Source organism: Elephantulus edwardii, unplaced genomic scaffold, assembly GCF_000299155.1.
Source record: "Elephantulus edwardii isolate Elephantulus edwardi_28Jun2011 unplaced genomic scaffold, EleEdw1.0 scaffold00096, whole genome shotgun sequence".
Lineage (NCBI taxonomy): Eukaryota > Metazoa > Chordata > Mammalia > Macroscelidea > Macroscelididae > Elephantulus > Elephantulus edwardii.
Window position 1 is genome coordinate 1,167,873 of NW_006399846.1, and position 7,151 is coordinate 1,175,023.

At 39.8% G+C, this 7,151-nt stretch overlaps 1 pseudogene; it reads right to left on the minus strand.

The window, feature by feature from the left end:
• Window positions 1-3,899: 3,899 nt before the first annotated feature.
• The window catches only part of LOC102865689, a 29,209-nt pseudogene continuing 25,957 nt past the window's right edge, over window positions 3,900-7,151 (minus strand).

Consider the following 7,151-nt stretch of genomic DNA (forward strand, 5'->3'; position numbering starts at 1 on the left):
ATAATAATAATAATAATAATAATAATATTGTTAATATCACATACAAGTAAAATTTTGCTGAAGAGTATTTAAAAACAGGGGGAACAGTACATCAACAGGAAATTCAAGCTGGATCCAGAACAGGCTGTGGCACAATAAATATCATTACTGCTGTCAGATGGATCTTGGCTGAAAGCAGAGAACACTATTAGAATGTTTACTTGTTCTTTATTAACTATGCAAAAGTATTTGACCATGTGAATCATAATACATATAGCTAACTTTGAGAAAAATTAGAATTCCAGAACACTTAATTGTACTCATGCAAAATCTCTACATAGACCAAGAAGCAGTTATCTGAATAGAACAAGGAAACATTGCATGTTTTAAAATCAGGAAAGGAATAACTTAAAGTTTCATTCTTTTCTCATATTTCTCCAAAGTGCTAAAGAGCAAAAAGGCTAGTAAAGGCTAAGGGCATCAGATTCAAGCCATGGTCTTTTCAATTATAGTCTCATGCACTCATTTCAAAGACAAAGTTATGGTCTTCAATGTCTCTGAGATTTGGACAATGAATAAGGGACAATGAAGAAGAATCAACGCCTTTGAGTTGTGGTACTGGGAAAGAGAATTAAATATACCATGGACTGCCAAAAGAACAAACAAATACATCTTAGAGAAAGTGCAACCAGAGTGCTCCTTAAAGGCAAGGATGGTGTCACACACTTTGGTCATACCATTAAGAGGAACCAGTCTTTAGAAAAAGACATCATGGTGGTAAAGGTAAAGGTCAGCAAAAGAGAGGAAGACTCTCAACCAGATGAATTGACACAGTAACTGTAACAATGAGATTGAGTATATCAGAACTGATGAGGATAGCACAGGATAGCATAAGGTTTAGATCAGTTGTTCATAGAGTTGCCATAAGTTGTTAACTTGAGGGCAACTAACGACAATAACAACATTCAATCTGTATGCTAAGCAAATAAATTGAGAAGTCGAACTATATGAAGAATGTAGCATAAGGATTAGAGGAAGACTCATCAATAACTTGTGCTATACAGATGACATAAGCTTGATTGCTGAAAAGTAAGAGAACTTGAAGCACTTGTTGCAAAAGATCAAAGACTATTGTCTTCAATATGTATTACGTCTCAGCATCAAGAAAACAAAAATATTGACCATTGGACCAATATTATGGCATCATCATGATAAATGGAGAAAAGATTGAAGTTGTCAAGGACTTAATTTCACTTGGATCTAAAATCAATACCCATAATAATATCAGATAAGAAATCAAAAGATGTGCTGTTTTGAGAAATATCTGCTGTCAAGGACCTCTCAAAAGTGCTAAAGAGCAAAGATGTTAAAGACTAAGATGTTCCTTATCTAAGCCATGATATTTCTTTTTCCCAAGCATGATATTTTTTAATTCCTACCTATGCATCTGAAAGTTGGGCCATGGATAAGAATGGCAGAAGAAGAACCGGTGCTTTTGAATTGTATTGGAGAAGAGTACTGGATATCCCATTGTCAAATTTGTTTTGGAAGATGTACGACCAGGGTGTTCCTTACAGGCAAAGATGGTGAAACTTCATCTCATATACTTTGGGCTTATTGTCATTAAGGGCCAGTCTGTGGACAAAGACATCATCATGGGAAAGGTGGAAGATCAGAAAAAGAGAAGAAGACCCCCAGCAAGATGGATTGAAGTAGTAACTGTATGAGCTGGAACATATCAGAGATCTTGGGATGGCACAGGATAGGCCAAGGTTCAGATCTGTTTTTCACAGGGTTGCACTGAGGCACCATCAACTTGATGGCACCTAACAACAACACAGAAAAAAAAGAAAGTTTTTTAAAGGAGAATGTGAGAAAGCTATTATGTGAGGGAGAAAAAGAATCTTCTTATATTAAAATATTTTCTGAACAGTATTAAAATTTTAAATTGATATTTCACTTTAAAATCTAAAACAAACAAACCTCTCCACTCTTTTGCAGTTCATCAAATGAAATAAAGTATCACCCGCATGAGTCTGCAGCATTAAATCATACGTCTTCGAGAATAGTTATTAGTCTAATGCTTATTAAAATACGTTTATAAATATGAAGGCATTAAAATTGATGTGAGGTCACCAAAAGCGTTCTGCTGCGTTGTCCAGGGCATTGGCATACATGAACAGGAGTCTGACTGCGTCGCCATCTACACTCATCTTCTGAGATTGTATAGTTTACTCTGACACCAGGAATGCTCAATCTGTAGCAGTATATTTTTCTCCCTTGATGAGTGTGATAGTTGAATGCTGACTTAGCCACCTAAGATTCTCTAGTTTGGCAGTTATAATGGCAGTACTCACTCTCAGATGAGGTTTGACGGAATGTAATTATTTCCTTGATATGATATGCTGTGAATACCCCATTTGTGGAAAAGGAGTTTTGTCAGGTGTATGGACTACGGTATCCAGATGTAGGGTATGTGGTCTGACAGAGCTTGCTTACTTTTGCTTGAGCTGGACCCTGAATCTGGATTGTTCTGCTTTGGTTTTATGGACTTGAACCAGTGGCCTTGCCTTACCTGCTGACCTTGAAGTCCTCAGCTTTCATAGTTAAGTCTTAGGAGAGGTGTCTCTGCTAAGGTCTGACCCACAGATCTGGAGCTTGCCAGCTGCTATAAATGGTAAGTCATTTCCTTTAGATAAATATCCTTTTATAAATATTTAAGGTGCCCTAGTTGATAAGGTGTTGTGTTGAAAATCCCAAGGCAAAAAGTTTGATTTCATTATCTGTTCTGAGGGAAAAAGATGGGTGATACGATTTACAACCTTCCATGTGATTTACAACCTCTGAAAACCTCTTGGAGAGTCAGTCAGTTCCAATCTGGGGCATAAAACAATAGCATAAAAATATATAGGTTTCATTAGTTTTAATTTCGGCCTAAAACAACAGGAAATTGGGAAATCCTACCTTGCATACAGAAGTCACTTTGTATTCTAATAATCCTGGTATCATTAGGAAATTTCCAGTCGAAGAACTTGCGTGTCTCAGTTGACTTCTTGCAAGGTAACTCCACTGTCTTGCCTACTTCGCCCAGCACCACCTCCTTTCTCCAGGTGACTACTGGGGGCAACGCTAGGTGGAAAAGAAGAGATTAGGTCTCAATTCTACTCACTTTCGCCTCCCAACAACTCCTCCTCCCCCCATTCCCTCTGTACCACCCCAAGTTTGAGCACTCACCGAGTTGTAGCACCAGAAACAGGTGCCTGAAAGATGTTCCCAGGTTCATTGCAGCCACAGGCTGGGCCTACGAGGGATGCAATTATTAATCAGAAGGTTTACATTGAGCCTGGGACATACAAGGACTATATGCATGCCTTCAAGATCCTTACAGTTAACCCAGGGAACTAGAAATGCATATATCTTGAGGCAAACACCATGCAATAATTGCCACAAGATGCTCTGCTCAGAAAGAAGTGGTTTCTCTGCAAGTTTGGTTCAGAAAAGGGTTCAGAGTAAAGGTGGTGGTGAATCGGTCAGAACTGAGGCCAGAGAGTGGGATCCGGACAGAAGACACTGGGATTTCGTTCTGGTCACTAGGGCAAAGTATTTTGTGTGGAGTGACATTATTAGATGTGCATCAGGGATCTCTCCAGCTGCCGTGTGAAGGAGGCGAGAGTGTCACGATCCAGGTGGGACAAGGTGGGGCGTGAACTAAGATGGTAGCTCAGAGGGATTTGAGGGAGAGTTTGGAGATAAAATTCTCAGGTGTCAGGGGGTGAGGAAACCAATAAGCAGGCCATATGGTTTCCAAGGGCTGAATTTTTTAAATGAAATTGTGATTTATTAATTTACATTAAAATTTCTTTACACATTAAAGAATACAATTTGAAATTATATAAAAAAGGAAAAGCCTGAAGCTGTTGTTATTGGGATTCATGGGACATGGTTTGTTCTTCAATCACTTGCTTCACAATTCTGCCAGTTTTAGTTGATCTTCTTTGTGAATCCACTACCATTCCAGCTGAAGCTCTGCAGAGTGTCTCTCAGGAGCTCGCACTCCCGGTTATACTTCCAAGCCTCTTGCATGACTTCATTCAGTTCCTCATCTTCATTTTCTCCAGCCTGAGGGAGAATACACTGAGTGATCATGTCCCAGAGTTTCTCCAAGGCGCTGTTTGAATCCTCGGCTCCATTCTCTTGGTCATGGATATAAACACCATCCTTTGGCTTGGTGGTGAGTAACTTCCTCTTCCTCAGAATGGAGTTGTTCACAGAGTGCAAAGGTTTGAGGTTGACTCTCAGATCCTGGATTCTCATGTTGGCCAACTGCTCAGTGTGAGCAGGCTGGATTCCTGCGGCCACTGTCTTATCCATCATGAGCTGAGCAGTGGGCAGCACATTATCCAGGGTCTCAGTCTAATTGAGCCAGGGGTGCTCCAAAACCCCCTTGAGAACAGGGCTGAATTTTTAAAAGTGAATCACAAGACATTTCTTCTGAGGCACCTCTGGATGACCTTGAACCTCCAACCTTTTGGTTATTGAGCTATTGTATTAGCCATTTGCACTACCCAGAGACTCTAGAACATAGAAAAGAATACTTAAATGGGTCATTTAAATATGTGGTTTGTTCAAATCAAATTGAATTGGCCTTAAGTATATCAGAGATGATGGAGATGGCACAGGATAGGACAGGGTTCAGACCTGTTGTTCATGGGTCACTATGAGTTGTGCTCGACTTGAGGGCACATAACAACAACATCTACCCTGAACCCATAAGATTCCTGGAGCCATAATGGGTATAGTGATCAGCTGCTAACCCAAAGGTCAGGAGATCGAATCCACCAGCCATTCTGTGAGGGAAAGATGAGGTGGTTTTCTTCTGTAAAGATCTGTTGTTGTTGTTGTTAGGTGTCATTCAATCTGAACCCTGTCCTATCCCATTCCATCCTCACAATTCTCTGACACACTCAAGCCCATTGCTGCAGTCACTGGGTCAACCCACCTGGTTGATGGTCTGCCTCTCTTTCTCCATCAATCTGGCCCCTTACCCCTCCTTTTCAAGTAGCATAATGTCCATCTCCAAGGAATTACTGCCTTGGAAATTCTGTAGGGCAGTTCTGCTGTGTCTTATAAAGTTCTATGAGGCAGAATGAACTCAATAGCAGTGGGTTTGGTGAATTTTGGAGACCAGAAGAACTAAATGTTGCCTGGCTACCACTATCTACCATTCTGATCAGGGATGCAATATATGGGCCCTGTTAGGATGGGAGAAAAGTGTGAAGCTGAACTCAAATTCTTTATTTTATTTTATTATTTTGTGTGTGTGTGAATGCAAATTCCTATAAGCTCAGATTTAGTAAACCAGTTAAGACTGGAGAACTCTCAGAGACTATTATCCTGAGATAATCTTTAAATTCTGAATCACGGCTATCCAGTGAGATCACCTTTAACTAAATAGTAGATTAGCACAGAGTAGAGGCTGTCTTTTGTGAGTAAAATCACCTACTCTACTCATTGCTGTTGAGTCAGAACTCCTCCTAGGTTTCCAAGGCTGTAAATTGCACAGACGAGTCCCCATTTTTCTCCTGAGGAAGCATGGGTGGATCATCCATGCATACAGTAATCATGGATGCACACAAAACCATCATGCACATAAAAAAAAGATAAAAAAATCTCTATGAATTTGACACTGTCCAAATCCTGGAACTGAGCCCCTTTCTGGGGATTACCTTTCAGCCAAATAGTAGTCAGGTCTATAAAGTGAACATCCCTGAGGACACACTTATCTGCCCTATGGGTCACTCTGGATCAGAATCGACTAGACACGGGTATAAAGTGAACAATATCACCCAAAGTCCTCAGAAGAATCAACTGTACAAGACCAAAGGGCAGCATTTACCTAAAAATAAATTTAAAATAGAAAAGGAACAGGCAAAAAAGAATGACTGGAAACGAAAAACTCAGGGGGAAGTGGCGGAGTGCTGTTACATTGAGAGATTGCAACTAATCATAAAATGCAAAATGCAAAAACTGCTGAGCGGAAAACGAATTTGCTCCATAAGCTTCCAAACAAACCACAAGAATGTTCAAAACAACCAAATATCTATAGGCAACCAAAATATCAGCAATTATTTCTTCTAAAGCAAAACCAAAACCCAACCAACCCCTTGTCATTGAGTTGATTCCGACTCAGCCCCCCTGTAAGACGGAATAGAACCACTTCATAGGGATTCCAAAGCTGTGAATCTTTTTGGAAGTAAATTGCCACATCTTTCTCTCATGGAGCAACTGGTGAGTTCAAACTGCTGATGTTTCCATTAGCAACAGAACAATATAACCACTACTCCAGATAAGACATCAGGGAAACTAGAGTACTGGAAATGGAATAACTAGAACATAATTAAAGAGAATATTGACTAACATCACTGAACAGTTCATATAGAAATTGTGAAATGAGAACCTAATTTGTTGTGTAAAATATTCACAAAGAACACACAAAAATGTTATCTTTAAAACAGAATCATCTGGAATGAGGGTTGCAGAGTGGAGTATACTCGGGGTGGGGGTGTGTGGGGGGGTATGTGTGGAGGGGATTGTGTACCAGTGAAGGTGTTTTGCTTTTCAAGGAGAAAAGCGAACTGGGGGTGTGGGTGGGTTGGGCGGGGAGAATGGTGCAACAATGAATGAATGGAAATCCAAAATCTCTGTAAATGTTCATTGAAATTAATTTTAAAAAAGTGAAGTTTCATTAATAGTTAAAAAAACACAGAATCATAAAAAAACAAACCAGAATAGTTATTTAAGAAATAGAAAAACCACAAAATAACTATGAGATATCATCTCACCCCAGTAAAAATAGCAAAATTTAACAGAAACAGCAAACATCAAATGCTGGCAAGATTGTGGAGAAACTGGAACCCTTATTTGCTGTTGGTGGGAGTGTAAAATGGCGCAACCACTATGGAAAGCAGTATGGCGCTTTCTCAAAAAGTTGGAAATAGAAATACCATTTGACCCAGCATTTCCACTACTGGGAATATACCCTAAAGAAACCAGAACTGCTACCCAAGCAGATATATACACACCCATGTTTATTGCGGCTTTGTTCACAATAGCAAGGAGTTGGAAACAACCTAAGTGCCCATCAACAAATGAATGGATAGAGAAGCTGTGGT